The sequence below is a fragment of the Sus scrofa genome, chromosome 10, assembly GCF_000003025.6.
Source record: "Sus scrofa isolate TJ Tabasco breed Duroc chromosome 10, Sscrofa11.1, whole genome shotgun sequence".
Lineage (NCBI taxonomy): Eukaryota > Metazoa > Chordata > Mammalia > Artiodactyla > Suidae > Sus > Sus scrofa.
In genome coordinates, this window is record NC_010452.4 from 25,405,856 (window position 1) to 25,426,285 (window position 20,430).

Sequence of the window (20,430 nt, forward strand, 5' to 3'; positions counted from 1 at the left end):
CTCTCAGAAGATTTGCCACTATTTCCAGCTAAGAAACCACTCTTCCCTGGGTTCTTTCGGTCACCCCTACCTAAAGGGGACAGAGCTGGAATTTATCTGGGTCTTTCTGGCTCCAGAAATCTGGGTCTCACTAGAGAATACTCCTTCCCTCCACCCCCCCGCCCCCCCGCTTTTTGGGACAGTCATGGTGGGAGTTCTCTTGAGTCACGGGGGGTTAAGGATCTGGCATTGTCACTGCAGCCTTGGCCCAGGAACTTCCATATGCCCCGGCAAAGACCAAAACAAACAAAAAAACGCATCTTGCCCTCTAGTCTCCACCAGGAACTTTCCTCTAGAGGGGTTGGGGCATACGGTCCTCTCCAAGCACCCGCTCCTGACGCAGCCCAGCCTCACCTTGGCCCTTGGAGCCCAAAGGACCGCGGCCCCCCTCACAGGTCGAGGGAGGCACACGCACTTTAGAGTCCCGCCTGAGGGACTCGCGCCTCTTCCCGTCCCTTCTCCCCAGACATGAGCCCATCCTTCCATGCCGGTAGCCCCAGATTCCATACCACCCTCGCGCTCTCACTGCAAGTAACCAACTTGCCGCAGCACACAGAACTCGCGGTTAAGAAACGCACTCCAAGCCGGGGACGCGAAGACCGGGGCACCCTGGCAAGCGCAACTAGATCTGCGCATGCGCAGATGGAGTTTCCCCCCCACATGCCTCTCCCCTCCGTGCTGCCCAGGGAGCGAGTTCCACTCAAGACTACATTTCCCAAAAAGCTGCGCTGCTGGTCCCAGCCGCGACTTAGCGGTGTTTTCGTTTTCGGATATAGGCTTGGACCCTCTCATTTGCCGTCTTTGCCTGAGACTACTCAAACTTTAGGAGTTAGACTTGGAATTTATCGCCTAATACAATACAGGGTCCTCGATCAAATCCTGATTGAGGAGTTCCCCACTTGGCTCAACGGTTAAGGAATCTGACTAGCATCCATGAGGACACAGGTTTGATCCCTAGCCTTGCTCAGTCGGTTAAGGATCGGGCATTACAGTGAGCTGGGGTGTAGGTCCCAGAGGCGGCTCGGATCCTGCCAGCTCCGATTTGACCCCTAGCCTGGGAACCTCCATGTGCCACAGGTGCGGCACTAAAAAGCAAAAAAAGAAAAAAAAAATTCCGATTGGAAAAAAAAAAAAACAGCAGCTGCCAAAGACACTGGAGACAATCGTGGACGTTTGACTATGCACTGGGTCACTCTTAAATATAAAAATGATATTGAAATCAAAACGAAAACATAGTGAAGTATTTAGGATTGAAATTATGTCTTTGTAAATTAACGCATTTTCAGGAAAAGATTAGACAAGGTGAATATGGCAAAATGTTAAATTTTTTTACATTGAGGAAATGGGTACAGATAAAAGCATATTTCACCACTTTCTAAGTGCTTGAAAATTTTTTTTTATTTTTGCTTTTGTAGGTTCCCAGGCCGGGAGTCTAATTGGAGCTGTTGCTGCCGGCCTATGCCAGAGCCACAGCAACGCGGGATCCGAGCCCCATCTGCAACCAGTAGGGGTGACAGCAACGCAGGATCCTTAACCCACTGAGCAAGGCCAGGGACCAAACCCACAACCTCATGGTTCCCAATCGGATTCTTTAAACCACTGCACCACGATGGGAACTCCACATTAGCTCCTTTAAAACAGCTGCCTGAGGAGTTCCCATTGTGGCTCAGTGGAAACAAACCTGGCTAGGATCCATGAGGACTCAGGTTCGGTCCCTGGCCCCCTCAGTGGGTTAAGGGATCCGACCTTGCTGTGAGCTGTGGTGTAGGCCAGCAGGTGTAGCTCTGATTTGACCCTGTATGCCACAGGTGAAGTCCTAAACAAAACAAAACAAACACACAGCTGTCTGAGAAAACTCAGATCTCCCCAAAGAAGTTGTTTGCTCCAGCCAATACATGAAGCTAGGGTCTCCCTCCTGCTCTCTGTGAGAGGATAGGAACCTTATTTCAATAAGTTCCAGGGAGCAAACCATATGGATTTCATGGACCAATCTTTTGCATTTTTGAATTTTTCACTTCCCGCACTCTACTGAGCCCCCTCTCCATTCATTACACCTTTATAACTCCCAGTCATCTCTGGGAGTACAAATTGAAGTTGAGTTCAGTTCTCACTGGACTCCTTTCCCTATTGCAATTGAAAATTACCAATAAAACCTCTTCTCACCACTTTAGTATCAACAGGAAAAAAAAATACACAGCATGAGGGTTTTTGTGAGTTAAGTTTTATTGGGGGCAAAATGAACCCTATAGCCTGGGAGACAGCCTCTCTGATAGCTCCTGGGTATTAGCTCCAAAGAGGAGGGGGGAAAATTGTGACCTCTGCACAGAGGTTGGAAGAAAAATTTTCTGGATTCAAGGCAATGTGAAAAAAGACAAATTTATTGAGGGGCGCGATACTGTTAACACAGTGGGCCAACTTCTTGATAATCAGGGAGAGCTGACAATGAGCATGTGGTCATGTCTGTTTTTCTAGCCCAGGGGGAAGACCAATATCAAGATACACCTGCTGACCTGCTGATGAGTTGGGGAAAGGGGGGTCTTGCAAAACACCTGCTGGTTGGCTGGGGGCATATAAGGCCCTATAGGGGTGGGGTGACAAGTGGGTCAATAACTCTCCTAATAGGGGTCAGGAAGGAGTAGACCAGGTTGCTCGAGGTGGGGGAAGGGGCATTACAGTGAGACAGGTGGGGTGATGGTAAGGGTCTGGTTATTCTTGCCTTGGCCAAAGGCTTTGAGTTCAATCTCCTTGAGAGGGGCTTGAAGGCCCACAAAAATCATTGTTTTATATGATTTTAGTGAAGGGGGAGATGTGCAGTCAAGTACACATTTTGACAGAGGCTTGCTGATCACCACAAGGAATAGATGTCACCTTAATGATTTTAGGGCCTTTGTAGATATGAGAAGATGCAAGTATTTGTTTCATTTGGGGGGGTTGCCTTTTTTTTTTTTTTGAGCCACACCTACAGCAATGAACCACGCCTGCAACCTACACCACAGCGCACGGCAACGCCAGATCCTTAACCCACTGAGTGGGGCCAGGGATCGAACCCACATCCTCATGGATACTAGTCTGGTTCGTTTCTGCTGAGCCACAGTGGGAACTCCTGAGATGCAAGAATTTGGACTCCTAAAAATGTCTATCTGAAGTCCTGTTGTGCCAGTTTTGCCCAGAGCCCTCTTATTCCTGATCTCCACCCTGAACTCCTTTCTTGGTGTGTTGAAGCTCAGCAACTAGCTAGTGACTTAATCCTTGTAGAGGTAGATGGCAAGTGCCAGGTTTGTTTGTTTGTTTGTTTGTTTTGCTTTTTAGGGCTGCATCTGTGGCTTATGGAAGTTCCCAGGCTAGGGGTCGGATTGAAGTTGTAACCACCAGCCTACACCACAGCCACAGCAACGAAGATCCGAGCCATGCCTGCAACCTACACCACAGCTCACAGCAATGCCAGATCCTTAACCCACTGAGCAGGGCCAGGGATCGAGCCCTCATCCTCATGGATATGAGTCAGATTTGTTTCCACTGCACCACAATGGGAACTCCCCAAATGCTAGTTTTTAGTTGGCACTAATGTCCAGCTTTGTTTATCTTTGACATATAAAACAATAGTATCTATATGATCTTTCCAAAATCATATAAGACCCAAAAATATATAAAGCTCAAAATAAGAAAATGGTTATTATGTAAATCTTCCACATCCCAGAGATGACTCTCACTAAACCTAATGTGAGCATCCTTTTGTCTTATTACCAAATTAGAGACATAGTACAGGAATTTCTTTTTACTAAGTTACTTCTATTAAGCATATTTTTGGTAAACATTGTTTTATAGCATTAGTCATCTTTATGACAATGAGAAATAGATTTCTTTCTAGTTAGATCCCATTCACACTGGGAGGAAAAAAAAAAAGAATAGAGTTACCCAGAAGTTAGTGCAATCTGTGAGAACACAAACATAAAGCTTAGCTCTTGACATTAAGGAAAACTAGAATAAATGCCAGTTTTGTTTTTTTTTTTTAATGCCAGTTTTCTATGTGAGAACACTACACATGCCTTGCCACAATTCAGATTAGGATTTCAAAATGTTTTGTCCGCTTTTCTCTCTTCGATTTTTTTTTAACTTTTTGACCTAAAAGAATTATTTGATACATCATTAGGACAAAAGTAAACAATATAATGATCAGAGAAGTATGGAAATACACGGCAGTGTTTCTCACACTTTAATACCTATACTATTGCTAAACCAGTCCTTCTTTTTATAACTGGTCAAGTAGAAGTAGTGGGTATTTGTAATTATATCCTTCCACCATGCACTCTATGTGCCTTCTACCTTCAGCTTGTCATAATTCTTTCCCTGGTATCAATTAGAAATCTCAGGTGGCCAAAAAGTGTTTAAAATAATAATAATAAAATAGAGCAATAGTATTGTTGGAGTTCCCTTGTGGCACAGCTGGTTAAGGATCCAGCATTGTTACTGCAGCAGCTCAGGTTGCTGCTGTGGTACAGGCTTGATCCCTGGCCCAGGAATTTCCACATAACACTGACTTGGCCAAAAAAAAAGGAAGAAAAATAATGTCAAGTTTGTCTGCTCTGTGCTCTCTCCCTCGGTCCTTGCCTACACCCAACAAGGATTTGGAGGTGCAGGCCAAGAATCATAGTAGCATCGCTGGGATAGAGCCAGTGGGCTTTGCCGCGCAAGGATGGAAGCAGGCAGTCTGGCAGGAGGTTGTTCTGGCCGGGAGGTGCTGCAGCAGCACCAGGGTAGATCCAGTGGTCTTTTCGCACAGGGGCGGCGGCAGGAGGTCTCTCCGGGAGGAGCAATCAGGTCAGAATGGGAGTGGTTTGGGGTTGAAGAGAATTTCCCCTTGAAGGACACCTCAGTGTAACAGCTCTGACCTGGGCTCTTTTAATGAGCCGTGGCCGGGGGAGCAAAAAATGCTGCTGCCAGTTGCCTCCGAGGTCACAATCAAGAGTCAGGTAGCAGTGTACAGCAAGTTTTAGTTATGCCCTCAGAGAGAGTGGGCCACCCTGGGTAGGGACTGGCGCTGGTTGCAATTGGGTCTCTCCTTATATTCCTATAGGAGACCTGTATTCTCTTGCCCCACACCCACTAATTTCCTGTCCCAACTCCACTGTGCCGTGCATTCATTAATGGGGTGCATTTGGATCCTCTGATTGGTTTCAGGTGAGGATGCCTCATTTGCATGGGAAAAAATTTTTTGTTTTTTGGTTTTTTGTGTTTTTAGGGCCCCACCTGCGGCAGATGGTCCCAGGCTAGGGGTCCAATCGGAGCTATAGCCGCAGGCCCACACCAGAGCCACAGCAAGGCCAGATCCGAGCAGTGTCTGCGACCTACAGTACAGCTCACTGGCAACACTGGATCCTTAACTCACTGAGTGAGGCCAGGGATGGAACCCACAACCTCATGGCTCCTAGTCAGATCGTTTCCGCTGTGCCACAACGGGAACTCCTGGGAAAAAGTTTATAAGGAGATGCTGTGATGAGCAGTCGTCTGGTATCTGCAAGTGTCTTTATTGTTTGATTGCAGGCCTCCTGTTTTTGGTAAAAAAAATAAGTGGCCTGTTTTGAATCAGAAGGGTCAGAGTCCCTATCCTATCCTAAGTAACAAGATGAAGAAAACTCAGGTAGGGAGTTCCCTGGTAGTCTAGGGGTTAGGACTCAGCACTTTCACTGCAGCCCAGATTCAGTCCCTGATCTGGGAGTTGAGATCTCCCACATCAAGCTGCTGCACACCAGGACAGAAGAAAAGGAAAAAGAAAAAAAGAGGATGGAGAAACCACTATCACTGGGAGTGGAGATACCATTTCTGATAGCAGTGGGGGAAGCCACTTTTACTGCAGATGGGGCCAATCCCACAAGCAAGGGACACACGTCAGAATTTAGGGGCTCAGGAGTTCCTGTTGTGGCTCTGCAGAAACAAACCCAACTAGTATCCACGAGGATGTGGGTTCGATCCCTGGCTCCACCCAGTGGGTTAAGGATCCAGCATTTCTGAGAGCTATGGTGTAGGTTGCAGATGTGGCTCAGGTCTGGCATTGCCCTGGCTGTACTGTAGGTCGGTAGCTGCAGCTTCAATTCAACCCCTCGCCTGGGAACTTCTGTATGCCTCAGGTGTGGCCCTAAAAAGACACACACAAAAAAAGAATTTAGGGGCTCAGTGTCCCCAGTTTCATCAGGGTCTTCCGCATGGCCCATCCCAGTGTACAGAATTGCATTCTTTCCTAAGCAAAGCCCTCACTTTAACAGTAAACAGCTTGTGAGGCTGAGAGTTCAATTTGCATTATAATTCAGCCAATTGCTAGATAAGGAATCTTTGAGTCTCAGCAATATCAGCCCGAGGGCTATGGGAAATAAGGCTGTCCTTCAGGGCAATCTCTCAGGTCATTTTATGCTGCATCTGAGCTGGGAATTTGAATCCCAGAGCTCATCCTCCTTTTCTTTTACCACTTTGTACAACAACATGCAAAGCAACCAACACACTATATTCCTCGGTTTTCCAAAAATACTCAAAAGTGTCAAACACAGAGTCATTTGCTTTTTTTTTCTTTTTCGGTCACACCTACAGCATATGGAAGTTTCCAAGCTGCAGCTGTGACCTATGCTATATCTGTAGCAATGCCAGATCCTTAACCCATTGTGCCACAGCAGAATTTCCAGCTCCTTGCTTCTTTTAAATGGTTGAGGAAGAGTATTCAATACAGATATTTTGCATATGGCTATGTACCTTTCACACCATGGACTGGCACTGCTCTCTCCTACTGAAGATGGAGACTACAGCGTCTTTAAATGTGATCAGACCAAAGATCCAATTCTCGAAACCCCAGATTGCCTTTACCAACATACAGTGTTTGTCCCTTTGTGACTGGCTTATTTCACTTAGCATAACGTCCTCAACGTTCATCCATGTTGTAGCATGTGATTTCCTTCTTTTTCAAGCTGATTGAGGCCAACAGGCATATGACAAAATGCTCACCATCACTAATTATTAGAGAAATGCAAATCGAAACTACAGTGAGATACCAACCTCACACTGGTCAGAATGGCCATCATTAACAAGTCAACAAATAACAAATGCTGGAGAGGGTGTGAAGAAAAAGGCACCCTCCTCCACTGTTGGTGGGAATGTAAGTTGGTACAACCACTGTGGAAAAAACTGTATGGAGGTACCTCAGATAACTAAATATAGAACTACCATATGATCCAGCAATCCCACTCCTGGGCATATATCTGTACAAAACTTTCATTGAAAAAGATACATGCACCCATATGTTCATAGCAGCACTATCCACAACAGCCAAGACATGGAAACAACCTAAATTTGTCCATTGACAGATGAATGGATTAAGAAGATGTGGTACATATATATAATGGAATATTACTCAGCCATAAAAAAAGACAAACCAATGCCATTTGCAGCAACATGGATAGAATTAGAGATTCTCAAACGAAGTGAGATGAACCAGAAAGAAAAATACACCATATGGTACCACTTATTTGTGGAATCTAAAATACGGAACGGATGATCCTATCCAGAAAAAAAAGAAAGAGATCATGGCCAAGAAGAGCAGATTTGAGGTTCCCAGAGGGGAAAGGGGGGAGGAATGGGATGGATAGGCATTTGGGGGGGTTTTGGGGATGCAAACTGTTATATTTGGAATGGATGGGCAGTGGGGCCCTACTGTATAGCCCAGGGAAATGTGTGTGATTGGGTCATTTTGCTACATAACAGAACTTGAAGAAACATTGTAAATCAGCTATACTTTAATAACTATAATTTAAAAATGAAAAAAGGAATGCAGCAAATAAAAAAATAAAAATAAACCCACGATCCCATAAAACAGAATAATTATTTAATTAATAATAAAGATGAATGATATGCCACCGCATGTATATATGCTGTATTTTGTTTATCCACTCATTCATCAATGGACATTTGGACATTTTTACTATTTCAATATTGCTTTCACTCTTCAGGGTCTTTTATGTTTCCATACAAATTTTAAAGTATTTTGTTCTACTTCTGTGAAAAATGTCCTTGGTAACTTGATAGGGATTGCATTAAAGTTAGTTGTAAAAAAATAAAAATAAAAAATAAAGTTAGTTGTAAAAGAAAAAAGGGAGTACCTCCTGCAGTGCAATGGGTTAAGGATCCAGTATTGTCTCTGCAGCATCTTGGGTTCAATCCCCATCATTGCCACTGCCATACCTGTGGTATAGTTCACAACTACAGCTCCCATTTGATCCCTGGCCCAGGAACTTCCATGTGCTGCGGGTTCAGCCATAAAAATAATAAATAATAATAAATAAAGTTAGTTGTACTAAATGTAATAATAAACTTATAGGAATGTTCCAGCACCATGGTAACCATTCATTGTTAGTAAATGGTATAACCTACCATCAAGTTGGTTTCTATTTTTTTTTTTTTTTTTTTTGTCTTTTTAGGGCTGCACCAGCAGCATATGGAGGTTCCCAGGCTACAGGTGGAATCGGAGCTGTAGCCACCAGCCTACACCACAGCCATAGCAATGCAACATCCAAGCAGCATCTGTGACCTACACCACAGCTCACCATGACTCATGGCAATGCCAGACCCTTAACCCACTGAGCATGGCCAGGAATCAAACTTGTGACCTCATGGATGCTAGTCAGATTCGTTTCTGCTAAACCACAACGAGAACTCCTCAAGTTGGCTTCTTATTGAAACTTATTCGCCAGGAACTAGGGGCAGGAACTAGGGGCCAGGAACTAGGGGCAGAACCAATATATATTTTTCATTACTTCACAAGGGGAAGCTCAATTCATCTCCAGTGGAGTGTGTGACACATGTTTCCGGGAGGAGCCATAGTCTCAGGCATTGTATAAGGGGGCAGTTTGAAAAAAGGAAGCCAGCCCGTAGAGAGATGCACAGGCTGAGAAAAAGAAAGGAATTCCTGTTGTTGTTATCTTCTGAAAGGAGCTTTATCTTGGCCTTTCCTGCTATTTTGTTACTTGGAACAATAAATTTCTCTCTCTCCCTCCCTCTCTCTCTCCTTTCTTTTTAGGGCTGCACCTGTGGCATATGGAAGTTCCCAGGCTGGGGGTCAAATTGGAGCTGCAGCTGCCGGCCACAGCCACAGCCCCAGTCACAGCAATGCCAGATCTGAACCTCGTCTGCGACCTACACCACAGCTCGTGGCAACACCAGATCCTTAACCCACTGAGCAGGGTCAGGGATGGAACTGGCATCCTTATGGATATTAGTCAGGTTCGTTTCCACTGAGCTACGACAGAATGCCAATAAAATGTTTTACTTGTTTTTCTTTTGCTTTCCATATTTTTAAATTATAGCTGATTTGCACTGTTCTGTCAATTTCTGCTGTACAGCAAAATGACCTAGTCATACGTGTATACACACATATAATCTTTCATCATCGTCCATCACAGGTGATTGGACATAGTTCCCTGTGCTATACAGCAGGATCTCATTGTAGGTTGGTTCTAAATGTAACAGTTTGCATTTATTAACCCGAACTCCCAGTCCATCCCACTCCCTTCCCTCTCCCCCTCTTGCTTGGCAACCACAAGTCTGCTCTCCCTGTCTGTGAATCTGTTTCTTTTCTACAGACAGGTTCATCTGTGCCATACTTCATTTCCATATAAGGGATATCATATGGTATCTGTCTTCCTCCTTCTGACTTAGTATGACAAGCTCTAGAGTTCCATCCTTGTTAATATGAAAAACAAAAACCCAGTGATTTCAGTACAAAAAAACCCCCCACAAAATGCCCAAAACCCAGCATTGGCAGTGTATGCTGGCTCTAAAACCCCAGCTCCAATGCATCTAGGAAAAAAGCATCTCCTCTTAAAAAACAAAGAAAAAAACAAGAAAAACCCTTTCTCCTCCTTCCAGCTGAATTTCTATAGTTTATTCCTAGAAACACCCAAAAAGTAACAGCATAGACAAGATCCAGCTCCCTTTCCCCAGCTTCTGACTATCAGTGAAGGTTTACACCAAGGATGGTTTCTTAGCAACTCTGCTTCTATCACAGTCAGGGAATCAATCCCTAATTTCTGGGAACTTGCAAAACCTCTTCAGGCTTCCTGCGGGCTCTCTGAAAGGTGACAGGGCAGGGTGCCTGAAAGAGACAAGAATGCAAATGGCATTATCTTATTCTTTTTATGGCTGAGTAGTATTCCATTGGGTATATGTACCACACCTTTTTAATGCACCTAAAGGAAATTAGACAGTGAATTAAGGCATTACATGACAAATAGAATTAACCAACAAGAAAAGCTCATACTAGAGTCAGAACCCACTTTGACACAATACCATTTTCTCTCGGTTCATCCAGTTTTTCAAACATGAGAGTTCAGTGCACTTGAGACACAGTAGGTGTTCAATAAATGGGTGTTGTTTGAACAAACAAATGAGTAAACTATAGATGCATCATTATTTCTCTTCAGTGATTTTCTCAAAGATCTAAACAAGTAGATTATATTCAATCTGAAATTGAAATGTTTCCTAAATCCAAGAGTTAGCATTGTCTCAATCTCTGTTTACTAAATTCATAAAGAATCAATGTCCCAGATTGGCAAGTTTTAAAGAAAAGAGAAAAAATATTCTCTTTGATTGGTATTCTTGTGTGGCTACAGGACATTTAAAATCTTCCCATTGCAAATCAACAAGGATTTTATCTGCATGTTACTAAACACCCTAGATATCACAAATGCATTTTATGAAACCGCTTTGCAAGGAGAGCAGACTTGCTCCATTTACTTAAAACTCAAAAAGAGTCATTCTGCTTGCAAAGCCTTTTTTTTTTTTTCTTTTTGCTTCTTAGGGCCGCACTCGCAGCATAAGGAGGTTCCCAGGTTAGGGGTCAAGTCGGAGCTACAGCTGCCAGCCTACACCACAGCCACAGCAACTCAGGATCTGAACCGCATCTGTGGCCTACACCACAGCTCACAGCAACACCAGATCTCCGACCCACTGATCGAGGCCAGGGATCAAACCTGCAACCTCATGATTACTAGTTGGATTCGTTTCCACTGTGCCACAGTGGGAATGCCTGCAGAGCATTTGGTTATAATTCCAGGAAGATATTAATCATTAAAATAAGTTACATATCTTGAGACTTTTTTTCATCTCAAATACAAACCTACTGAATTAGGGTCCAATAAAGAGAGAGAAATTACTTACCTGGAAAAAATTAAGATAAAGGACTATTAGCTATATAAAGGCAATAACTAAAGGCAAAAACTCTAAACGACACCCTCGGGTGGAGGAAGAGTGTTTAAGGAAGGAACAAACTTGCCAGGGGCCCCCACCCCATAGCCTTAATCCAGCTTCTTCTGAGATGTGGATTTAGCCTGTTGGATGATGGAGAAATTTGCTGGGTTGCCTGCACCAGAGCTGGCCCACAGTTCAGGCAAGCAGGAAACACTCCTCCAGGTTGCAGATGGGCAGAGACTACACAATAGGCATGCAGAGGAGGCCAAGCATCAGGAGCCCACTGTGTGGTGCTAAGCCTGATGCGTGGTGTCCGCATTGGGTGACGATTGGGATGTCCAGCCATCCAGGGTGCAAGTGGACTGAGGCTGGCAGGTGGGTGAACAGAGAGAGTCAGGGCATCAAGAGCCCATTTCTGAGGTGTTCACACTGGGAGGGCTGCAGCAAGCTAGTCACTGGGCCTGGGCTGGGGCTGCAGGCTAACCAAGGGGTCACACACTCCTGGGTGCACAGCAGGACAGAGCATCACTGAAGTCCCCACACATGCACCCCTGATCATAACGGATTTGGAACAAGATGAGGCAAAATCAAAGTGTATAAAAATCAAGAAGAGGAGTTCCTGGCGTGGTGCAGCGGAAACAAATCCTACTAGGAACCATGAGGTTGCAGGTTCAATCCCTGACCTCACTCAGTGGGTTAAGGATCCGGCATTGCCATGTGCTGGGGTGTAGGTCGCAGATGAGGCTTGGATCTGGCATTGCTGTGGCTCTGGTGTAGGCCGGCGGCTACAGCTCCAATTGCACCCCTACGCTGGGAACCTCAATATGCTGCACATGAGCCCCTAAAAAGACAAAAAAAAATATCCCTTCAGCACCCCTCTTTTAAAACATAGGCCTTGGAGTCCCCATTGTGGAGCAGTGGAAGTGAAGCTGACTAGTATCTATGAGGATGTGGGTTTGATCCCTGAACTTGTTCAGTGGGTGGGGGATCTGGCATTGCAGTGTGCTGTGGTGTAGATTGAAGACTTGGCTCGGATCCCACATTGCTGTGGCTGTGGTGTATGTCGGCAGCTGTAGCTCTGATTCGACCCGTAGCCTAGGAACTTCCATATGCTGTGGGTACAGCCCTAAAAAGCAAACAATAGGAGTTCCAGTTGTGGCTCAGTGATTAATGAACCCAACTAGCATCCGTGAGGACGTGGATTCAATCCCTGGCCTTGCTCAGTGGGTTAAGGATCTGGTGTTGCTGTGAGCAGTGGTGTAGGTCACAGAGGTGACTCAGATCCCATGTTGCTGTGGCTGTGGTGTAGGTCGGTGGCTACAGCTCCGATTAGACCCCTAGCCTGGGAACCTCCATATGCCGCGGGTGTGACCCTAAAAAGACAAAAAGACAAAAAAAAAGCAAACAATAAAATGAAATAAAAAATAAAAGTTATTATTATCATTCACCTTTGGTGAGACGACAGGTCGGGAGACAATTGCATAGAAAAGATAATTTCTTTTTTTTTAATGATTTTTATTTTTTCCATTATAAACATTGGTTTACAGTGTTTTGTCAATTTTCTACTGTACAGCAAAGTGACCCAGTCACACATATACACATTCTTTTTTCTTTTTTCTCACATTATCATGCTGCATAATAAGTGACTAGATATAGTTCCCAGAGCTATACAGCAGGATCTCATTGCTTATCCATTCCAAAGGCAATAGTTTGCACCTATTAACCCCAGATTCCCAGGCCACTCCACTCCCTCTCCCTCCCCCTTGGCAACCATAAGTCTGCTCTCCAAGTCCATGAGTTTGTTTTCTGTGGAAAGGTTTATTTGTGCTATACATTAGATTCCAGATATAAGTGATATCATATGGTATTTGTCTGACTTACTTCACTCAGTATGAGAGTCTCTAGTTCCATCCATGTTGCTGCGGATAGCATTATTTTTTCCTTTTTTATGGCTGAGTAGTGTTCCATTGTGTATATATACCACATTTTCTTAATCCATTCATCTGTCAATGGACATTTAGGTTGTTTCCATGTCTTGGCTATTGTGAACAGTGCTGCTATGAACATGCGGGTGCATGTGTCTTTTTCAAGGAAAGTTTTGTCTGGATATATGCCCAAGAGTGGGATTGCTAGGTCATATGGTAGTTCTATTAGTTTTCTGAGTTACCTCCATAGTGTTTTCCATAGTGATGGTACCAGCTTACATTCCCTTTCTCCACACCCCTCTGGCATTTGTTACTTGTGGACTTACTAACGGTGGCCATTCTTTTTTTTGGGGGGGAGGTCTTTTTAGGGCCGAATCCATAGGTTATGGAGGTTCCCAGGCTAGGGGTCTAATCGGAGCTACAGCTGCCGGCCTGTACCACAGCCACAGCAACGTAGGATCCAAGCCATGTCTTCGATCTATACCACAGCTCACAGCAACGCCAGATCCTTAACCCACTGAGCAAGGCCAGGGATCAAACCCACAACCTCATGGTTCCTAGTTGGATTCGTTTCTGCTGCACCACGACAGGAACTCTTAATCATGGCCATTCTGACTGGTGTAAGGTGATATCTCAGAGTAGTTTTGATTTCATTTCTCTAATAATCAGTGATGTTGAGCATTTAGGTCATGCCATGTAGGGCCACACAGGAAAGCACTAGAGTCAGGCTGGGGGCAGAGAGAGGCAAGAGACTTTGTTGTGCTTTTCATGGGAAGCAGTGGGAGAGGCAAGGTGAACAGGTTTAGGATTGAGCAGTCTGAGTAATTTTAGTGCGCTTCAGGGTATAGGGGCTGCCACTAGTTGGTTCTGGGGTGACTAGTGCAAAGGAATAGTGTCCTGTAATGGGACAGCCCAGTAAAAAGACTGGTTGAAGCAGACTTCCTGATGTGGCTCAGCAGGTTAACAATCTGACTGGTATCCATGAGGACGTGGGTTCAATCCCCGGCCTTGCTCAGTGGGTTAAGGATCTGGCATTGCCACAAGCTGTAATGTAGGTTGAATACGCGGTTCCATCTGTTGTTGCTGTGGCTGTGACTGAGGCCGGCAACTGCAGCTCCAATTCAACCCCTAGCCTGGGAACTTCCATATGGCGAGAGTGTGGCTCGAAAAAGGAAAAAAAAAAGAAAGAAAGAAAGAAAGAATGGTTGAGGGGTATGGGGCTCTGTATTGTTCAGTGTGCATATGAAAGCTGTGCTTGTAGGCAGGCCCTTTAAAGCTGTCTCTAGGAACTGGTTACTAGGCAGTCCCAGGGTCAATCAGCAAGGCCCCAGATGGCAAACCATCAGAAATAGATGGTTAATACAGCCCCCTACCGACAAAATGTGTTTACTGCAAAAGGGAAATACTTCATTACGAATAGAGCAGGTTCTTCCGCTAATGTCCTCTTTCTGTTTCAGGATCCAATTCAGGATCAGCTCAGATTGCATTTAGTTATCATGACTCCTTATCTCCCCTTTGTGATGGTGTCTTGGTCATTCTCTTTTATGACCTTTAACGCTTCTGAAGCGTATGGGTCAGGTCGTTTATAAAATGTCCCTCAAGTTTTTTCTAGAGCTGGAGTTTCCGTCGTGGCGCAGTGGTTAACGAATCCGACTAGGAACCATGAGGTTTCAGGTTCGGTCCCTGCCCTTGCTCAATGGGTTAACCATCCGGCCTTGCCGTGAGCTGTGGTGTAGGTTGCAGACGCGGCTCGGATCCCGCGTTGCTGCGGTTCTGGCGTAGGCCGGGCTACAGCTCCGATTCGACCCCTAGCCTGGGAACCTCCATATGCAGTGAGAGCAGCCCAAAGAAATAACAAAAAGACAAAAAAAAAAAAAAAAAAAATTTTTTTTCTAGAGTTTTATTATACTATTGTTTTCTTCTTTTCTGATGTCTAAAGTTTTCTAGAAATTCTTTTATAGTAATAATAATGTCTTATAGATGTAGGACATTTTATGCTTTACAAAACAATATCAGTACTTTCCTTTGGGTGATTCTCATCTGCACCTGGAGAAGTGATACAGAGAGAACGTTTCCCATATATGTGAAAGCACTCCTGGAAAGATGCTGTAAGGAGTAGGCTGAAAGCACCAAATTATCCTCTGCTTTAGCTCCTCTCTGAAGTATATACCATGTATCTTGTTGGAGGTTTACAGGAACATCATGACCTGATCTCTGAGGCCAGCCACAAGAACAAAGGGTTTCCATTCCAAGAAATTGGCAACAATCCACCATGCCTCTCCCTCACCTTGCCTTTAAAAATGCTTTGCAATCTTGGTTCAGGGAGTTTGGGATATTTAGCAGAGGAATGGTGGGGCATGAGCCACCCACCTCCTTGCATGGCTCTGCAATTAAAAAGTCTCTGGACCACCTATCATAGTCTCTTATGGTCCAGGAAAAATATATAAATATTCCTTCTTGTTGCTTCTTCCCATATCCAGAGTTACATGATTGTAACCATGGATCTCATATGGAACTATCAGAGGCTCAGTCACACTTTTTTTTAATGCAAGAAACAACTTTTTTTTTTTTTTTTTTTTTTTTTGTTGCTATTTTTCAGGGTCACACCCGTGGCTTATGGAGGTTCCCAGGCCAGGGGTCTAATTGGAGCTGTAGCTGCTGGCCTACACCAGATCCACAGCAACTTGGGATCTGAGCCACGTCTGCAAGCTACACCACAGCTCATGGCAATGCTGGATCCTTAACCCACTGAGCAAGGCCAGGGATCGAACCCTTAACCTCACAGTTCCTAGTCGGATTTGTTAACCGCTGAGCCACAACGGGAAATCCCTAAGACTGAAGTTTTAAAAGGCTTCTCAGGGCCAGGAAAGCCATGCCAAGGAACATGTCAAATTTCACCGTACAGGTTTAGGTGAGTTCCTCCCTTTTTTGGAAGTCCCCAAAATACCTTGAGGTTTTTCGCACCTATTAGAAGGTGGCCTTGGAATTCCTGTTGTGACGCAGTGAAATGAGTCCAACTAGTATCCATGAGGATGAGGGTTCGATCCCTGGCCTCACTTAGTGGGTTGGGGATCTGACCTTGCTCTGAGCCGTGGTGTAGGTTGCAAATGCAGTTCAGATCCCGAGTTGCTGTGGAGGTGGTGTAGGCAATTCAACCTCTAGCCTGGGAACTTCCATATGTCATGGGTGTGGCCCTAAAAAGACCAAAAAAAAAAAAAGAAGAAGAAGAAGAAGAAGAAGGTGGCCTTCCTAATTTACCTGAAAAAGCTGTTGGGAGTCTAAGAGTTTCTAACCACTGGAGAGGTTAGGTAGAGAGAAAGGACAAACGCTTAAACTCTACCCACAAAGGCACAATCCATCAAACTGCTGCAGGTCACTACCAGCCAAAGGGGAAAGATTGCCCCACATCTGGAAAAAACATAGATCAAAAGCCAATAACATCTCTCAGGCAAAACCAAAAAAATCACCACCATATTTATCCATTTATTCAGTCTTACATAATTAATACCTCTTAACAAAGGATCTATGCAATCAGAGTTTCCATTAGACTTTCAAAATAGCTTACCTAGTTTAGCCGAATGACTTAAAAGTTATCAAAAACCTGTTTTTGAAAAAGGTCCTTCTACTTGAAGATGTGGCAGTTTTGCAAATGTTTATTAAAGACTTAAAAAAAAAAAAAAGTTAGGAGTTCCCATCATGGCACAGCAGAAACGAATCCAAGTAGGAATCATGAGGTTGCAGGTTCGATCCCTGGCCTCACTCAGTAGGTTAAGGATCCAGCATTGCCGCGAGCTGTGGTATAGGTCTCAGACATGGCTCGGATCTGGTGTTGCTATGGCTGTAGTGTAGGCCAGCGGCTGCAGCTCCGATTAGACCCCTAGCCTGGGAACCTCCATATGCCACTGGTGCGGTCCTAAAAGGACAAAAGACTAACATAATAAAATTAAAATAAAATAAAATAAAATAAAATGTTAAAGATCTGATGACAATGCTTTTTCACAAAGAAGCTTATCCAAGTTGCTGTGACATACAGCATTTAAAAATAACAAATAGGAGTTCCCGTCATGGCTCAGTGGTTAACAAATCCGACTAGGAACCATGAGGTTGCGGGTTCGGTCCCTGGCCTTGCCCAGTAAGTTGGGGATCTGACGTTGCCGTGAGCTGTGGTGTAGGTCGCAGACACGACTCGGATCCCTAGTTGCTGTGGCTGTGGTGTAGGCCAGCAGCTACAGCTCTGATTCGACCCCTGGCCTGGGAACCTCCATGTGCTGCGGGAGCAACTCAGGAAATGGCAAAAAGACAAAAAAATTTAAAAATTTAAAAAATAAAAATAAAAACAACAAATAAAATTGTAACATTATACCAGGAAAAATCCAAATTTTAGAAACCTTATATAATTTCTAGGGCTATATGAATAACATGGATTCATACTGTATAAACCAAGGAGGCTTGAGAATACTTTGCATGTGTTTTAACATACCAACCAATCCTAGTTAAAAATATATCTTTCTGGAGTTCCCATCATAGCTCAGTGGAAACGAATCTGGACTAGTATCCATGAGGACACAGGTTCAATCCCTGGCCTCGTTCAGTGAGTTAAGGATCTGGCGGGGCCATGAGCTGTGGTGTAGTTTGCAGACGCGGCTTGGATCTGGCATGGCTGTGGCTGTGGCCGTGGCCGGTGGCTACAGCTCTGATTCAACCCCTAGCCGGGGAAACTCCATATGCTGCAGGTGCAGCCCTAAAAGATAAAAATTAAATAAATAAATAAATATATACATATGTATTTATTTATTTATTTATTTATCTTTTCTTTTTCTCTGAGAGCCCTCAGGAAGCATTCCAAGGTTAGCTGAAATCAGAAGAACTTTAATCAGGAGTTCCTGTTGGTGGCTGAGTAGCTTACAAACCTGACTAGTATCCTTGAGGATGCAGGCCTCGCTCAGTGGCTCAGTGGGTTAAAGATCCTGTGTTGCCATGAGCTGTGGTATAGGCCAGCAGCTGCAGCTCTGATTTGACCCCCAGCCTGGGAACTTCCATATGCCACAGGGGAAGCCCCCCCCCAAAAAAAACTTTAATCAGAATTTTAGGGAACTAGGTCTAGTCACTTACGATGGAGCATGATAATGTGCAAAAATAGAATGCGTACATGTATGTGTAACTGCGTCACCATGCTGTACAGTAGAAAAAAACTATATTGGGGAAATAACAATTAAAAAATAGTAATAAAAATTTTTAAAAAAAGAATTTTAGAAGTTTGTGAAAAATACCAGTTTTAAAAACTTTTGGTCAGATAGAATCATAGGTCACTGTGAATCCTTAAAAACAAATACAGATCACTTAGAGGCAAGGAGGTGCACAATCTAGCTTAATCTAATCTTAGCTTGACATACATAAAACTCCTTTTCTATTCAAAACATATATATTCCATTTTCCTACAATATAGTGAAATGTTTCCTTTATTATTTTTTGCTTTATAGGGCTGCACCCACGGCATATGGAGGTTCCCAGGCTGGAGTCAAATTGGAGCTGCAGCTGCCAGCCTACACCAGAGCCACAGCAACGCAGGATCTGAGCCCTGTCTGCGACCTACACCACAGCTCATGGCAACACCGGATCCTTAGCCCACTGAGCGAGGGCAGGGATCCAAACTGTGTCCTCATGGATGTTAGTCAGGTTCTTTACCACCGAGCCACAATGGGAATGGCTAGTTAGCTCTTCTTTAAAGACTATGGATAATATTCTGAGCCATGTCCTTGAAGCTGTTTTGGGGGTGCTAGAGCCCCTCCAGTGGAAGAAGTCAACTGGATGCTGCCCACAAGCAAGTAGACCCCAGACTGGTTGGAACCAGAAGGTTGATGACACTGACTCCCAGTTACCTCATCACCCACCAGTCAGGAAAATATCCGTGAACTGATCACGCCCTGCTCCTAAAACACTATAAGACTCCTCCCTACCCCCCCCCCCCACCGCCAGGGAGGGCACAGTCCTTAAGGCACTAGCCTGCTGTCTTCCCTTCTTCGCCTGGCAATTAAAGCTACTTTTTCTGTTTCCTCCAACTCTGTCTCCACATTTCTGTTTGGCATTGGTGTACAGAGGCAGCCAAGATTTCAGCAACAATGTGACATCATTCGAAGAAATATAGTGAAAAAGAAATGTAGTCTAATGTGAAATCATGAACTATCTCAACTCACAAAAGCAAAATGTCAGATAATCTCTGCGTCCCTCAAATATTTAAAATATCCTGGAGTTTCCTTTGTGGCTCAGTGAAAACGAACCCGGCTAGTATCCATGAGGACGCGGGTTTGATCCCCGGCCCCACTCAGTGGATTAAGGATCCGGTGCTGCCCTGAGCTGTGGTATAGGTCGAAGATGCGGCTCGGATCTGGCATTGCTGTGGCTGTGGTATAGACCAGCAGCTGTAACTCTGATTTGACCCCTAGCCTAGGAACTTCCATATGCCGCACCTACTGCCCCAAAGGCAAAAATAAATAAATAATAAAATATCCTGCTGTGCCCCTGTGGGTTCGTGTGTGGCACCCCAACACTAGTAGACTGTGACTGAGAAAGAGATCTATAATTTAAAATGTCTCAGAGTTCCTATCATGGCTCAGTGGTTAATGAATCCGACTAGGAACCATGAGGTTGCGGGTTCAATCCCTGGCCTCAATCAGTGGGTTAAGGATCCGGCGTTGCCATGAGCTGTGCAACGAGGTTGAGGATGAGGCTCGGATCTGGGGTGGCTGTGGCTGTGGCCAGTGGCTACAGCCCCAATTAGCCCCCTAGCCTGGGAACCTCCATATGCTGCTGCCGGTGCAGCTCTAGAAAAAGACAAAAAAATTTTTTTAAATTTAAGAAAATGCTAAACCCACTGCAGAATTTCTCAAACTGGAAGCACTTAAATGTGTGTTCAATAACGTATGTCTTCACACAGCTAAATGCCAGAGGATTCAGGATCCGTTTCCCCTGCACTCTGCGGCAATGTGACATTGGTCACATATATCTCACCAGCAGTCTGCTCTTGACAAGGGTGACCTTAAAGAGCTTCAGCTAGACAAATACCATAGATAGAGGATTGTATTTCCTAAATCAGAAATCCAGGAGTTCCCGTCGTGGCGCAGTGGTTAACGAATCCGACTAGGAACCATGAGGTTGCGGGTTCGGTCCCTGCCCTTGCTCAGTGGGTTAACGATCCGGCGTTGCCGTGAGCTGTGGTGTAGGTTGCAGACGTGGCTCGGATACC